At 33.7% G+C, this 18,733-nt stretch overlaps 2 long non-coding RNA genes across 2 annotated transcripts in view; one reads left to right on the forward strand and one right to left on the reverse strand.

Annotated features, from left to right (window-relative positions):
• Positions 1-18,733, forward strand: part of LOC147026714 (uncharacterized) — a 249,657-nt gene that overhangs the window by 34,848 nt on the left and 196,076 nt on the right. The gene's annotated exons all lie outside the window — the stretch shown is intronic.
• Positions 11,884-14,158, reverse strand: LOC147026715 (uncharacterized). Its single transcript, XR_015058485.1, has 3 exons — positions 12,651-14,158; positions 12,338-12,395; positions 11,884-12,048 (listed from the first exon to the last, which is right to left on the reverse strand). It is a non-coding gene; the product is annotated as an uncharacterized LOC147026715 (long non-coding RNA).

Consider the following 18,733-nt stretch of genomic DNA (forward strand, 5'->3'; position numbering starts at 1 on the left):
ACAATCCTTTTCTAATCGTTTTACAAACTCTTGTGAAGCATTTTTTCCACTATACTGTTCAAGTTTATTATACTTTTCTCCAACAGATGATTTGATATAATAACAGAAACCACAAGGAATATGCTTTTGATATTTATTTGTATATGGTTCTTTTGGATTAGGAGAAGCAGTATTTATCTTTTTAAGGATACATTCAAAATCAGCGTATATCACAAATGGGTGCATGATAGATTTATTATAATCTTCAAAAGAAATCTTTTCACCAGGTTTAGGCATTGTAATTACAGCTGATTTATGATTACTACAATATTTTGAATGTTGTTCTAATCGTTCTTTTGTATGAAATGAATTAAGACATCGCTTACAAGGATATATTTTGTTTGCTGTTCTGAATACCTGAGAAGAGATTAATCTTGATAAATTATTGATGTATGTGTAATGTGAATTATTTCCAACACTAAAATATAAAAGATCAATGTGTGTTTCTTCATTTTTAAAGTTGTTTGAAATTTTTAATATTTGAACTTTGTTTGTATCCGTTAATCCATATACATTAATAGAAAGATTATTCTTTTTCTCAAATTTAGGAATATCTGTTAGTGGCATTGGGAAATTAAAATCTTTAATGTCCAAGGTATTCTCATATTTCATATATTGTTTTACTCTTTCTGAATTACATTTTGGTGGATGTAAGTGAGCAAGAACAGACCAGAGAAAACATTTATTATCATTATTCTTAATATTAACAACTGCCTTCTTTCGTTTTATTTCTTTTGGTAATTCAATATAAGAAGAAGCTTTAAGAGGGTTTGATTTTAGAATGTGTACATCTAAAAAGATGATTTTTTAATATTGAATCCACTTCCTACCACTGTATTATCAACATCCTCCTCTTGTCTTGATAGTTCTTCATAAACCCCACTATTCAAAAAATCTTGAAATGATGTTATAAAATGAAGATCTGTCCTCATATAAGGAGTTTGTTCTTCATCTTGTCTTTTCATATTCATTTTCACTCCCATATAAAACTTTAAAGTTTTCATTTCTTTTAATGTTTTTTAATAAATTTTTCAACATCAGGTTTCACTATTTCAATTGATTCAATTATTGATGATGGACCGGGTTCTCCAAATTGAAAAATCCTTATTTTTATATGCCCTTTAAATGCCCCATCAGTGTTTTCAATATAATAGTCTCCCTTTACTTTAAACTCATTTTTCTTGTGTTTTTGTGATTGAAGATGCCTATTATAACTACTCTTCAAAACATCCTTTGAGCAGGTATCACAATGTTTTCTTTCCAACTCAAGAGGGGATATTTTGTGAAATAGATTAAATGTGTGTTTGTTGGTTCGGAGGTGTTTTCTATAATGTTTATATTCGTGATTACAAACATCGCAGTATGTTGTATTCACCATATTTATATAATAAAACTTTGCTTAAACTAAAAATTTCTTGATGAAAATTTCGTTTATTTTACAGGTGAATCTGTGCTTAAACTAAAATTTTCTTGATGAAAATTTCGTTTATTTTACAGGTGAATCTGTGCTTAAACTAAAATTTTCTTGGTGAAAATTTCGTTTATTTTACAGGTGAATCTGTGCTTAAACTAAAATTTTCTTGATGAAAATTTCGTTTATTTTACAGGTGAATCTGTGCTTAAACTAAAATTTTCTTGATGAAAATTTCGTTTATTTTACAGGTGAATCTGTGCTTAAACTAAAATTTTCTTGATGAAAATTTCGTTTATTTTACAGGTGAATCTGTGCTTAAAACCATTTTATCCTCCAACTTTTTCACTTAATAAATACAATGTTTCAAGACACAAAAGACAAGTTTCAATCAATCTCTTCATTTGTTAAAGATGCTGAGAAATATGTCAAGGATGTAAAATTGAACAAAGATAAATATAACAACTATTGGATAAAAACAATTATGGTGGATATGATGAGTTCTTCAATTTACTTCAGTGGAAGGGCTTTTAGTATACCTGGAAGAACATCAATTAAGGTATCTCTAACAAAAGTTTCTCCTCTCCTTCTGGCAATATATTCAAAACTAGAAAAAGCAATGAAACAAGAAAAGGTATCAAAAAATAAAAACCTTATGGATGAAGCTTTAGAAAGAAAAGATAAGACCATCTGTAATATGCAAGGAGAAATTTGTATTTTTTTCAACAACCCTAAAGATATAAATCCTGATGAAATAAAGGATGTTAATATATCAGGTGAAATGACATTTCGTTCAATTGTAGTTAAGGATCATTTTAAAATTACCTTTAATATAAAAAATGTAGCAGTTGAATCTGTTAATGAAAAAATGTATATCGATATCGATGGTAATGTTTTTCTACTAATTAAATGAGCCAATATTCAACTGAAGATTTTGAAGATTATGAGAGTGATTATGATACCGAGAGTTTGCATTCAAACGATAGTTATGACACCGAGAGTTTGTGTTCAAATGATAGTTATGAAAGTATAGATGATTCTGAAAGTATCGAAGATGATATCGAAGATGAATTTCAGTTTAAGTAAAGTTTTACTTTATAAATATGAATAGTTTACTCGATTTTGAGCCTCTTGAATTCCATGATTCTCCATATGACAAATTTGAGAATTGTCCTGCGTGTGAAAGACGGGGATTAAACACAGAGTCAAAAGCCTATAAACAATGTATATTCTGTGATTATCTTCTAATTAATGATAATCAAAAATATAAAAAGGAAAATAATTCTTTTAGATTTACACCAAAAATGAATTACTTTACAAGATTGATTCGAGAAATGAATGTAAAGAACGAGGGTGAGAACACACCTTTCCTTACAAGGGAAGAAACTGAACGTATTAGAGAAATGTTCAAAGGATTGTTGTTATATCTTATTCATGGATGTGATTTTCAGGGAAATATCAACACAAGATATTGCATAAATAAAATAATGGATTATCTTGAAATTAAACCTGAACTTAGGATAAAATATAGAATTTCGAAAAAAGCCAAGAATAAATTAAATAACCTGTTTTCCAAATATATAAATGAATGATTTTTTACCTATTTGGGAAAATAAGATAAAATTTGACAACCATAAAAATCTCCCAAATTCATTAAGATGCCTCATAGTTGGTTCAAGTGGATGTGGAAAAACCTGCTTACTTTTAAAGATGCTCCTCACTCCCAACTTTTTAGATTATGATAATTTAATAATTTTCACAAAGTCGAGTTTTCAACCAGAGTATCAACTACTCTCACAAGGTTTTAATGCTGGTCTTCAAAAAGAAGATATAATCGGTTTATTTAAACTTCAAAAAAACCTAAATGATTTTAACATTGAAGATATAATACAACTATTTTGTGATACACAGAGATGTAAAAAGAAATCAAAACCGATAACTTGTATTCTGAGTGATAATACGGATGATATACCGTCTCCCCAAGATTTGGATAAATCCAAAAAGAACCTCGTTATCTTTGATGATTGTGTTAATGAGAGAAACCAAACGGTAATGGACAGCTACTACACAAGAGGGAGACATTCTTCTTGTAATTGTATTTATCTTAGTCAATCGTACTTTCAGCTTCCTCGTCGTTCCATCAGAAACAATGCTAATACTTTTATTTTATTCAAGTTAAATTCAATAGATATAAACAATTTTTGGAGAGACAATTGTTCTACATTATGTAGTAAAAAGGAATTTGGGGATTACATGAAACACACGACTGAAAAATATAAATATATTGTTGTGAAACAAGATGAGATATTAAATGATATTTTTCAATAAATAAATGGATGCGAAAGAAAGAGCAAGAAGATTTAGGGAACATCAAGAGTTGGTTTCAAAAGTTGTAAAACAGCAGGAAGACATAAAGAAGAAACGCAGACAGAAACTAACGGGCGAAGAAGCATTTGAAAGAAAACAAGAAAAATTTTTTAAACCACTTTTAAAAACTTCCCAAGGAAAAATGAAAGATGTTTCCACAGTTCCCACGGTAGAATATACTCCTAAAAAACTTCAAATGTTAAAAGATTTCAGTCAAATGACGGAGGAAGAATTAGAGCATTTAGGAGAATTAGAATATGATGATGAAGGTTTATTTCAACAACTGGAAGAGATTAATCGACCCCCTGATTATATTGTGAATGCTCTTCAAAACAATGAATATTCAGCGGATTCAAAAACCAAAGCAGGACTCATTCCAACAGAACAATCAGCAATATTTCATCTTGTTCAAGAAAAGGTATTGATATTTAATGATGAATTAAGGTTCTTGGGTTCTGCTCAACCCCCTGTTAAACTAACTCCAAGATTAATGTTTCTTCTCACAAAAGATGGAAGACAAGGTTCAACTGTGAGGGATGAATCAAAGTATATTGATAAACCATTGGATATGGAAAATAATGATGATAGAGTATATATTGATCTGCTGAACACTCTAAATTATAAGGTTATTCTTTCTGGTAAAAGTAGGAAGAATGAGAAGGAGAAACACATTATTCAGGCTTTAAGTATCCTTGGTTCAGGTGTTAGTTTTCTTCCAAATGACCCATCGCAATTAGTTAATAGACTGTTATTGTTGTTAGGCAGTAAGAAGGCTGGAAATAACAATTGTTTTAATGAAGCATCAGCCATTTTAGACCAGTTGATGAACATGAAAATAATTAATAAATATCAATATAAAGACATTTTATCTCATATTAAATAAGATGAGAAGCACAATCCTTAGTTTCAATTTCACAACAAGCGACCACACATCTTCATTCCCATACCCACTACAACTTGACACAACAAAAGAATATGAGGCATCTTTATTGTCCATGGAAACTTATAATACCTTATTTAATATAACCGAGAAAAATGACAAGTTTAGTTATAATCCAGGAAGTGGATACAAAACGATAACAGTCTCACCCGGAGCATATGAGATTTCTCAAATTTCTTCCGAAATTGCTCGTCTTATGAAAGAACAGGGTGATGAACCAAAAAATATTGTTATAAACATTCAAAAACATACTTCAAAATCAACGATTAAAGTTAAAAATAACTACAAGGTTGATTTCACAATTGATAATTCATTCAGAGAGTTATTGGGTTTCTCCTCAAAAAAGATTGAAACTAATGGGACGTTTTACAGTGATAATGTCATTCAAATATCCTCAGGAATAAATTCAGTGTTAATTCACTGTGATTTGATTGATGGTGCTTATAATGATGGAAAAAAAACAAATACAATATTTTCATTCAGCGCATACTCAACCCCAATTGGTTATAAATTCAATATGGAACCTAAAAATTTGGTTTATCTCCCTGTGTCAGGAAAAACCATACACAGAGTAAATTTTAGGATAACCGACCAAGATAATCGTGTGATTTCTTTTAATGGAGAAGTTATATCTATCAGAATTCACCTACGTGAAGTTTTCCAATAAATAAATACGATGGTTATTGTGAGGAAACACGAGTTGGGAAAATATAAAATAATTACAGGGGATGGGATGTTCCTTTCCCCATACTACAAGGGTGAAGGTATGTATCTTGGTAGAGGATACTATAAACCTAAGAGACAAAGGGGTGTTGGGCATCAATTTAGAGGAGATGGGATAATTGATACTCTCATGGGTATTGGTTCAACTATTCTTAAACATAAAGATCTAATTGGCTCAACTGCTTCTGCTGTGGGAAATGTTGCAGGTGCTGTAAAGAGTATAAAAGATGCCCAGAAGGAATCTCATAAATTACAAGCAATAAAAGAAATTAAGAAAGGCAAAACTCAGTTGTCCCCCCAAGAACGACAGAAAATAATTCAAATACTTGGATCAGGGTTTCAAAAGTTTTAACATCTTTTTTTTCCTAAATAAATACAAGTATGGAAGCAATTGATAGTATCTATGATTTGGATGATACTATTATTATCTCAAACTCCACTAAAAAGAAGATTACTTCAAGGTAAATGCAATAACTGGAACAGACTGGAATACGAATGGTACAAAAAGTTTTGAAATAAATAATCAACAAACCTATTTGAATCTCTCCGAAAGTTTCTTGTTGTGTAAATTTAAATTCACTAAGGCTGGGAATAACACAAACGCTACACTTGTAAATGATTTCTTCTGGAAAATGTTTGATAGTGTGCGTTTGTATATTGGAACACAAGAAGTTGAAGCGGTTGATTATGTCTCTGCTGTATCTGAAATGATAAAATTTACACTCTATACATTCAGTGATAGAATGGGAAAGGGGTCTGTCGAAGGTTTTATTCCTGATATGTCAACGGGAACAAACACAGACCCTGGGTATACTCAAAGGAAAGGAATGTATAATGATGATACAAAAGCAGAAAATAGTTTTACTGTGGCAGTTCCTCTTAAAGGTATATTTGGATTTTGTGATCATGATAAAGTTCTGTATGGCCTCAAAATTAGATTTCAACTACAAAGGAATGATAATGAAAATCGATTGCTTTTTGGTGTTGGTAGTGCTTTTGGTGATCAGAATAAATTTGTAATTGAGGAAATGAGTTGGTATATCAGTGAATATACTCCTAATCTTAAAACAGAAGAGATGTTGAATCGAAGACTTAACTCAAAGAAACCACTCAGTGTATCATACCTCAAAAGAAGATGTCAACACGTTAAACTCAATCAAACTACTTACACGTGGAATTTGGGTGTTCTGGAAGGAAAGCCACGATATCTGTGGATCATTTTTAAAAAGCCAGATGGTGATACTGCGACTGATAAGAATAATGCATTGAGTGATAATGCTAAGGTGAAACAACTTCGCGTTTCTCTAGATGGAACATTTTACCCACGAGATAGATTGGAAATTAATTGGGAAAAAAATGATTTTGCTGAAGCATACAAGTCTTACCAAAAGGTGTGTGAAAGTAATGGAAATAAAGAACCTATTTTGGATATGACAGCATTTAAAAGTTTGTATACAATCTATGCGTTTGACCTGAGCGCTCAAAAGGAAACTATAAAGTCTAATCGAGTGGATACTTCCCTATACATTGAAAGAGGAGAGAGTGAAGAAGTTGATACATATTGTTTGCTTTTGGAAGAAACAGAATTGCAGATTAATACAGATAATGGTGTGATGATTAGTCTCACATAATTTTTTGTTAAATAAATGAGTGGCAAAGTACCAACTGGGGTATATGTTAATCAAATCAATCTTCATAAACTATCATCTTGTGTTCAAAATCAAAAGCCTTGTACGATTAACGTTAATACAATTCAGAGAAAAGGAGCAGTAAGAATTGATGTTTTTCTCACAAGAGAACAGGTTAAAATCTTGAATGACACTGGCTCACTTAAAATTAAAATGACAAAACCAATGTTGAAAAAATATTCAATAAGAGAGACGAGTGGAGGATTTCTCCCATTTCTAATTCCTTTATTTGCTGGTTTAAGTGCGGTTGGAGCATTGACGGGTGGTATTTCAACAGCGGTGAAAACTGCCAACGAAAGGAAGGCTCAACTCCAGGCTCAAAAAGAATTGGAAAGACATAACAAAGAGTTGGAGAAACAAATTAGTGGAAGTGGTGTAATTGTCGATTTTGCTGAAAAACTTGAAGGTCTGCCTGATAAAGCGAGATTGCTAGTTGGAGATATGCTTTCTTCTATAGCACAAGCAGGTGTAAAATTAACGAAAAGAGGTAATGGATTATATCTTTCTAATAAATAAATGAGCATTGATGAGTGGTTGAAAGAATTTGGAAAGAATACAACATCAAATTTACAACTTGTCAAATATTGTAAGAAATTAAAAATTCATAATGTGGTTATTTGTATGAGAGATGAATTAACAAATGTGCCGAAACATACAAAGAATATTATTATGAACTTAGAAGATAATAATGGGAACGGTTCTCATTGGGTTTGTATTTTTAATAGTCAAGACAAATATTATTTTGATAGTTTTGGTCTTCCACCACCTGTTGAAGTCATAAAATTCTTACAGAATGGTGTTTATCAAACATTTCAAGTCCAAGAATTAAATTCCAAGTGTTGTGGCCAATTATGCCTATATGTGTTATTTCAACTCAACAAAAATAAAAAATTTTATGATATTATTTTTAATGTAATATAAATGACTTATGTTGGTAAAGATGGTTCTATCTTTGGTGTATCTCAAGAACTGGATATTGATTTATCAAATTATTACACAAAGGCACAGGCTGAACGACATAAATATAATATAACCAAAAATATTAACATGAAAAATGCTTATAAATTAAAAAATTATCCAAGCCCGACTGACGCGAATGACTTGGTGAGATTAAGCGATTTATCACAATATATATCCTTAAATAAAACAGCCGTGTATTCCAAAGATACAGAAGTGTTGATATTATCTCCAGGTCATACAGAATTCACAGTTCGAATTAAAATAAATTTTTATAAAGAAGGGCGTATCGTTTGTATGAGAATAGAACAATGGGGGTATGATATGAATGATTTAGGGTATAATTGGTCATTTAAAATTAACCTCGAAGACCTGGAACAATTAAATCAGTCTCGTAAGGAAGAATATTATCCACTTGGTATCGAGAATGAGTTTTGTGGGGCTACGATTAGTAAACAACAAATAAAAGAATTTAATAAGGGTAAATATAATAATGGTTTTGCCCTTGTTTATCTCATGAAAACAGAAAAAACAGGATTATATATAATAAGTAAGGAAATACAAAATGATTTAACTGTGGGAAGATGGGGAGGTGTTTCGTGCCATAATATTGTTCTAACATATATTTCTAATACATAAATGACAGCAAGAAGGCTTCAAGAAAATTATCATTTCTGTGTCCAAGCATACCTTCAAGAAAAGGGTATTCGGTATTTTAATAAATATGTTCTACAACATAAGAATGAGGTATTTTCAATAAAAGATTGGCATTATGCTGATGTTGATAAACCGACAACTTTAGATTTAATTAGAATGTTAAATAATGAAAAAATTATAAAGTTAAGAAAAGGTAAGGCTCTTTTAGAAATTCAAAAGAAATTTTATTGGTTTCCTGTTGTAAAAAATTATTTTGGATACAGGAATAACAAGAAATCCTGATGAATATATGTATAATATTCTATGGGGTGTAAGCGATTCAAGGATAGTAAGGGATGAGGAAGGAGTTGAAGAAGAGAGGGAAGAGGAGGAAAAGGAGAAGAGGGAGAAGAAAGAGAAGGAGGAAAAAGAGAAGAGAGAGAAGGAGGAGAGGGAGAAGAGAGAGAGGGAGGAAAGAGAGAAGAGAGAGAGGGAGGAGAGAGAGAAGAGAGAGAGGGAGGAGAGGGAGAAGAAAGAGAAGGAGAGGGAGGAGAGGGAGAAGAAAGAGAAGGAGGAGAGGGAGGAAAGAGCGAGACAAAATAAATATCAAAATATGGAAACCAGTGAGATTAAAAAAAGATTAGGGGTATTACAGAAAATAACTCAACCCACCGAGGAGGAAAACAAAGAATTGATAAGTCTATTTACAATACTTTCGACAAGACTATTGACATCGAGAAGACAGGTATTTTAATTCAAGTTTTTCATTTTTATTTTTTTCTTAAATAAATGGGGGAGAGAGTGAAGGCATTTCTAAGGATTCTTTATGTTTTAAAAATTAAGATTCAAATGTGCATGTTGGAAACTAAAAAGGTTTTTGCACTCTGCAGGAATTTTTCTCATAAATAAATGAGTTATTGTCTCAAATGTAAAAAGAAAACTAATACTAAAAATATTTCATATATTAAAAGTAAAAATAACAGGGTTATACAAAAAGGTATATGTTCGGTGTGTGGTTCAAAAAAAAATCAATTTATCTCCCAACACAAACTAGGAGGAGATATACAAAAGTTTTTATCAGGAAGTAAATTTACAACTACTGGAATACCAGGGAATTACATCTTCCAGGGTATTCTTTCTGTGGTCCAGGCACAAACTTGGATAAAAGATTAGATGAGGCAGACAATCCTAAATCCTGGAGTAAACCAATCAATAGAGTTGATGAAGTGTGCATGAGACACGATATTGATTATGGGAATACCACAACGTTGGAAGAAAAGCATGAAGCCGATAGAGAAATGTTGTATAATTTGTCTCTGATACAAAATCCAACCTTGAGAGAAAAAGTTGATAGGTTCATCGTGAAGAAGATGATTAGTGCTAAATTGAAACTTGGACTTGGAAATTCAAAAAACTTATAGGCTCTAATGATGCCATTAAGACTGAAGAGCAATTAGCTGATGAATTACATAAACCAATATTCACAAAGTTTCAGAGAAGGAAAGTTTATTCCAAGGAAGTTGATTATATCTGGTCTGCTGATTTGATTGAACTCAATAATGATAAGGGGTACAAGTATGCTTTAACCGTTATTGATTTGAGGAGTAGATATGCGTGGGTTGTACCATTAAAAAACAAAACAGGTAATACTCTTCTGTTAGCCTTCCAACAGATATTTAATAAAAGTAAGAGAAAACCTAAAAAATTGTGGACTGATGAGGGTAGGGAGTTTTATAACAAGACATTTATGAATTTTCTAAAAAATAACAGTATTACATTATACAGTACCTTTAATGAAGGGAAGGCAGTTGTTGTTGAACGTTTTAATCGTACCTTAAAAGAGAGACTATATAAAAAATTCACACAACTCGGTTCACAACAATGGTCATCTTTTATTCAAGATATTGTGGATAAGTACAATGACACGATTCACACGTCAACAAATATGAAGCCATCAGAAACATTTACAAAATTAAAATATGAAAAAGAGATTAATGCCAGAAAACCTAAGTTCAAAGTTGGTGATATCGTAAGAATATATAAGTGGAAATCTCATTTTGAAAAAGGTTATACGAAAAGATGGACCAACGAGCTTTTTAAAATTGTTGATGTAATAGATACGGTTCCTTGGACTTATAAGATATATGATTTGGAAGGGAAGAGATTTTAGGTTCATTTTATTCACAGGAATTACAAAAGACAAAGATAAATTGAAATTTTTTGACTCCGCCCCTTTTTGGCTCCACCCACACAAGCCCCCGCCCACACAAGCCCCGCCCACACAAACCCCACACAAACCCCACCACACACCCCCCCACAAGCTCCAATAAATTGAAATTTTTGACTCCGCCCCTTTTTGACTCCGCCCACACACGCCCCTCCCACCGAAGCCCCGCCCACACAAACCCCACACAAACCCCACACAAGCTCCACACAACCTCCACACAAAAACTCCACACAAGCTCCACACACACAAACCCCACACAAGCTCCACCCATATTCATCATATTCACATAATTAGTGATTAGTTAATTAGTTCCCCACACACACAACATGTTTATTTAATTAAAAAATTATCCACCCATCCACACAAGCTCCACTCATCCACCCATCCCCCCATCTCTCCACCCATCCATTTATCCACATAAGCCTCATCCACATTCACCCCTCCCACACAAGCTCCACCCACATAAACCCCTGCCCATATAAACCCTGCCCACATAAACCCCTCCCACATAAGCCCTGCCTACACAAGCTCCACACAAAAACTCCACACACATAAACCCCTCCCACACAAGCTCCACCCACATAAACCCCCGCCCACACAAGCCCCACCCATACAAGCCCCACCCACACACACACACCCCGCCCACACAAGCCCCTCCCACACACACCCCACCCACACAAGCCCCCACCGAAGCCCCGCCCACACAAGCCCCGCCCACACAAGCCCCACCCCCCTCATCCCCCCTGTGCGCCCCCACCTTTGACCCACCACCTCCCTCATCCCACCCCCACCCTTCCCCACACACACACATGGGGAGGGGAGGGATGGGATGAGGGGTGATGGGTCATTGGGGAGCGCACCTACCCCCCTCCCCCTCCCCCCAACCCCCCCTTTACATCTCTTTTATTCTTTTCTTGTAATTCAGAATCAAGTAATTGTAAACAAAACAAATATAATTTATTAATATTGAAAATATTAAATATTCATTTGCGAGAATGTACAATCTTTCCCAGCAATCTTCTTCAGATGCCTTGTGATTTCGAAACTCAGACACCATATTCTGTTTTGAAACAAAAAGTGGATAATAATTAGGTTCTATAAAGATAATTACATGGTAATATGAATAAGCCTCGTTGACCACTGAATTAACACACCAGGAGCCTGTCATCCTTTCAAGGTCAATAAAATGAATTCCAGTGTACTGACAAAACCACGTCCAAACTAATGATGCAACCAACATAAGGCGACATTCTAAAGAGAGAGTGATATTAATAATAATTCAGAAATATTTACCTCCAGAAAATCATGTGTTGTACGAGTGATATTAATAATAATTCAGAAATATTTACCTCCAGAAAATCATGTGTTGTACAAGATTGCTTCAACAGCTGATGTTGTGCGATAGTGCTGAAAAAAAAAAAAAATAAGTCAAGGGTATAGATGAAGAGACAGACAGGGAAAGCAACACACACACACACACACACACGCACGCACACACACACACATACACACACACATAGACACACACACACGTGCCTCACCATTGGTTTAATTCATTCGAGATCAGAGACCAGTCATTATAAATCATTGGCCTCTTCAATAAGAGCAGAGAGAGGTAGGTAGAAAGACAGACAGAGAGAGAGGCACACACACGTGTCTCACCATTGGTTTAATTCCTTCGAGATGAGAGGACGTGATAAGACTTCATGCCACTCATTGAAAATGTCTTTCAATTCTCTTCTAAAATCATTGATCTCTTCAATAAGAGTATTAATTTCATGAACCACGTCGTGATATGTGAACTCAATTTCTTCCAATGCCCTGTCAGGGAAAAAATATATATATATCAGAATTATCATGATTTAATTAATAATCATTTGCTTCATCGTTCAAAGAGAAAAGCATACACAAACTTACCAACTCTGTAGTGGGCTGTTGGCTTCATCGGAAGAAATATCGTCCATGCCTCAGTTGTAAAAATGAAAATTCCGTCTGGCAGAAACTTTGTCTGGCGAACCGCTTATAAAGCAACGATGAGGAAATTGCTTAATCATTGGGTGTGGGCACAGGAAATGACAAGCTTCTCTTAATGATCTCATCTGGCCACCGCCCGAGTTGCAAATCGTTTTTGGACATAAACCACGCCATAAAAGTTTTGATTCAAATGTTTTCAGTTCGTGTTCTGAGATAAAATATAAACACGAGACCTTGTCTCACAGAATAGTTCCTATTTTTTCACAGCATGACAGTCCAAAACCACTTCCTCATTCACACAGCACGGCCGTGTCAAAAAAACACTTCCTCATTTTCACGGCATGAACTGAAAACATTTGAAACAAAACTTTTTTTCTGGCATGGTTTATGTACAAAAATGATTTGCAACTCAGGAGGTGGTCAGATGAGATCATTAAGAGAAGTTTATCATTTCGTAATGGCACAAAAGGGGTATCTTAAAAAATATAAAGATTCAAATGTTTTGTTTTTCAATATTTTAGATGGGGATTATTGTGCAAAGAAAATTAAACTATTGAAGGAATTTGAGAATGAACAAATGTTTATAGGTTCAATGAGTGAGCTAAACAATATGCATTGGTTATTTGATAAAGAGTGCCCCGAGGCTTAGACGTTTCAGATATTTCTTTCGAATCACCTTTAACAAATCTTTATCTTGTTGTATGGGCTATTTGAATAGAGAGCCCCTAGGTTAAAAGGGGAAATAAAAAAAATGACCGTTTTTACAGCCATTTTTCCCTGCTGTGCAGGGGTTTGGCTTTTTCTTGAGGCAATGTTTTATGGCCGGATGCCCTTCCTGACACCAACCCTGGTCGCCTCTTACGACACACAGGGATATGGTACACCTATTCTAACCGGGGCATACACCGGGACCAGTACACTGGCACTCATTTCGCCGACCTCGGAAGGATGGCAGGCTGAGTCAACCCCCTGGTGTTAATTCAGCAGCCAACGGGATTTGAACTCAGGGCCCTGGGATCCCAAGCCGCCACCCTAACCACTAAGCCAACACCAGGCTCCAGGTTAAAAGGGGAGACAAATAAATATACCTTGGGCTAAAAAGGGGATTTATTTTTTCAGGGGAAAAAAAAGAAAAATTTCATGGCTGAAAATCCCCCATTCATTTACATGGGGAAAAGTGAGCCAGAACCAGTATTCTTTCCCTACTTATATTATATTTATATTATATTTTTATTGTATCTCTTTATATGATATTATATTTATTTTATATTTATATTTACATTATGACCGGGCGTAGTGGCGTGCGCCTGTAATCCGGATACTCGGAGGCTTGGGTTGGAGGATCGCTTGATGACGGGAGCTCTGCACTGGGCCGCGCTATGAGAGGGTGTAGGGCAGCCCAGAATCATGGCGAAATTCAATCCTTATCCCTGTGTCGTAAGAGGCGACCAGGGTTGCGTCAGGAAGGGCATCCGGCGTAAAACCTATGCCAAATCAGTATCATAACATAGCTAATCATAACGGATGATCCGCTCTGGCGACCCCTAACGGGAGCAGCCGAAAGACGAACAACATTTATATTTACATTATATTATACAGGGTATCCCTAAAAAAATGACATCATTTGAAATTTGAATATCTAAGTAACTACATGTCCCATGCAAACAAAAGTAAATAGGCTTCATGTTGAACAATAAAAGATTTATTTATCAAAATTCGAACAAGAGATTCAGAAGGATGTAGATTTTATAACTGTTTTCTCAAAACTTCACAAATGTTCAATATGCGCACCGCCTGTGACACGACACACGTCAAGTCGGTGGTCCAGCTCCTGCCAAACACGCTGTAGCATGTCTTGCGTAACATTCTCCAGTGCCTCAGTGATTCTCTGCTTAAGTTCCTCTTGGCTTGTAGGAAGAGGGGGGGGGGGATATAGACCAGTCCTTTCACATCGCCCCATAGAAAAAAAACATCACAAGGTGTCAAGTCAGGTGAACGTGGTGGTCATTGCAACAGCACATTGTCATTATCACTAGCATGCCCAATCCATCTTCCTGGTAGATTCTCATTGAGATAAGAATTAAACATTCAACTTAGTTAGTTTTTACACATTTTGTTAAAATTTGAGATAATTTGAGCGAGAATTAGCTATGTTATTAGACGACGAAATGATGTCATTTTTTGGGGACACCCTGTATATTTATATTATCAATTATATATTTTAGATTATATTATATTATTTTGTTTGTATATGATATATTACATATATTATAAATAAATATATTTTTAATATTATATTATGTATGTATTGTATTTTATATATATATATATATATATATATATATATATATATATATATATATATATATATAATTATATTATATTATATTTTACATATATATTATTTTATATTACATGTGTATTATATTGTATTTTTTATGTTATATTATATTATATACAGTATATATGTATTATTTTATATTATATATGTATTATATTTTAGATATATTATTTTGTATTCTATTTTATATATATTATTTTATATTATATGTGTATTATATTTTACATGTATATTATATTTTCAATTTATATTATATTATGTACATTTTATATTTTGTAAATTACATATGTATATGATAATATATTATAAACATTATCTTGTATTATAGATATAGATTATATATTACGTATATATATATATATATATATATATATATATATATATATATATATATATATATATATATATATATATATAACATTTTAAAAATATATATGTTATATTTTGTTTTTCTACATATATATGATATTTATATCTATATATGCTATTACATTATAAATATTTTGTATTTTATATGTATATCTGCTATATGTTATATCTTTAAATATATATTATATTATATTTTAGATAAATTTCTTCTACTATACTATATCATATTATATTATTTACATATTTATATCTTTTATTATATAATATATTATATGTATGTATATATATATATATATATTTATATTATATTTTATATATATATATATATATATATATATATATATATATATATATATATAATATAATATTTTGCCTGGTGGCGGCTTGTGATCCCAGGGTCCTGAGTTCAATCCCCTTTGGCTGCTGAAATAACACCAGGGGGTTGACTCAGCCTGTCATCCTTCCAAGGTCGGCGAAATGAGTATCAGTGTACTGGTCCCGGTGTATGCCCCGGTTGGAATAGGTGTACCATATCCCTGTGTGTCGTAAGAGGCGACTCCGGTTGGCGTCAGGAAGGGCATCCTGCCATAAAAACATTGCCTCAAGAAAAAGCCCAACCCCATCACAGCAGGGAAAAATGGCCGTAAAAACGGTCATTTTATTATATATATATATATATATATATATATATATATATATATATATATATTTTATACATACATATGCATGTATTCAACTCCATTGTAGCTCTCAAGATGCCAGCAATGTGCAATATAAATGACAACTACACCCTTTATTACTTTCTGTAAAAAAACTACATATATATATATATATATATATATATATATATATATATATATATATATATATATATATATATATATATATATCTTGAATAAACCTTGTAAACTGCATGAGTTTTTTGGGTAATTATTTAATTGCAGCAGAACAGATGATAACCCTGCTTGTTTGAACTTATCTTTAAATGTGTGCTTCATTGTGCAATTTCCCATTTACTTGTTGGATTAACAAAAATGAGCTTTAAGCCGGTTGCGTGCCTAAGGATTTATTTTTTGTTTGCTTGAGGGTTTTTGAGGGATATTTAAAAACAAATGATCTTGCCTCAAGTCAGATGTTGATATATAATAGAATCCCCATGGGAACGGCAGGTTATCACCGATGAAGAATGGCCATGGTTAGCATTTGTTTTGATGACCCTTGCTTAACGTCGACAAGCTTCGCATGTAAATATGGTGTCTAGATACATAATTTGAGTGGGTATGTCTATTAACTAGGGGGTATATAATACATCATACATCACCCGAGTTCCCTCGAACAGATGATGATTATCTAATACATACAAGAGAAATTTTCTTCATTAAGAGAAACATGTTTTGCTATTTCCCAGTTTGTCCTTGTTGACCAAGTGTTTAACTTCACCATGTGACGTAATAATGAACAAAAGCAGCGTTGGGTATAATCCTTGATGTGCGATTGTATGATGCATCATTACCCTGATGAAATGTTTCACGGGTGAGTTTTCTCAACTTGGGCTTTAAAATAAACAAGTTATTAAAGTTGTGATGATGTGATGCATTTTATAGTGAATGGATACTGAGGCAATACCATTTGAGATTGTGTGTGCGTGTGTGGGGATGCATTTGCAACAGCTTCTGAAAACTGACCATTGGCAAATAATTATTCTGACAATGAGTTGTAACAAATTATGAATACTATTTCGGCAAAACACAATGGTCAAAAGAGCCACTGCACATCGAAAAACAAGTCATACCTCGATGCGAGAAAATAGTTGCATCACAATCTATTTTAACATCGGATACAATGAAAAAGCTGCCAGTCGGATTCTCAAATGAATATGATTCTCAAAGCAGCAAAATGGAGGTGTATGTGACGTTATATAATAACGACTCAAGGATTCCAACAGGTACATCTCATCTTTGTGCAAGTCAAACATTGTGTGCATTATAAATGTATACTTAAGTGGGCAGGTGGACAGAGCAACTGAACCACCTTCCAATGACCAGATCGAACTTTTTTTTTTAATACATGCCACCTGATTTATATTCTCTTGAACCATCACTTATTCACCACGGGTCGTGCGTGTACGAGTGAATACAAATATTTTTGGTGACACAAGTGAGCTTATGTGCAAGTCCTTGGACTGATGTAAAATCCTCAAACGCTGAGTGCAACAAAACTTCTTTTTCTTGTCCTTTTCTTTATTATATCTAAAAATTCAGATTTTTTTTCATAAATTTTAACCTTGTCGTGGCTGCAAATGATTATGTACTGGTGTTTTTGGTATGTACTCATGGATTTTGCTTGCAATCTGCAAGCAGATAATTGAATCGATTGAATGAAGAATGAGTCAGTAGTATGAACTCTTTGCGTGCAGTCCAAGCTCCACACTCCCCCCCCTCTCTGGACCAAGGGAGTAATGTGCGAGTACGACCGCTGCAGTCCAAGTGCAACTTCTCTTCTACGAATGGAGCACGGCTCCACGGCCGATTTTTGTTTATGGATATTTTCGTTTATGGGCAGTTTTTATGATTCATGTCATCCCCAATTCTCTCCCATGATTTTTATTACCCTCAATAACCTTTCCTACCCCATTAACCTTTCCTAACCAAACAAGCTTAGTTGCTAGTTGATTTCCTCTCCTCCTGCCTTTCCTCTTATCTTGTTCGTTTGCTCCCTTGATGTTTGTTCCAGCCTCAGATCTCCCTTGCTCTTCCATGAGCTTTGCTCCTGTAATGAAAAAAAAAAACTTGAAATGTCCCGAAGACCTGTAACATCACAATGATGGTGAAAATATGACACGATACACTTTTAATGCAATATGACTTTTACAAAATGTTCCTAAATACATGTGCGATAAACACGACCACTTCCGCAATTAATCTCACCTTCTTTATGGGGTCCACCGAGGGAAGTTTTGGCCCAAGTCTTTCACAAACAGGCTGGCTAGTCCTGCCACTTGTATGAGGCTCTACTAGAAAGCCATAGAGGCAGTCTTATAAGTGTGCACTATGGGAAATCT

This window comes from Eptatretus burgeri, chromosome 5 (assembly GCF_056783735.1).
Source record: "Eptatretus burgeri isolate ZD-2024b chromosome 5, Ebu_testis_v1, whole genome shotgun sequence".
Lineage (NCBI taxonomy): Eukaryota > Metazoa > Chordata > Myxini > Myxiniformes > Myxinidae > Eptatretus > Eptatretus burgeri.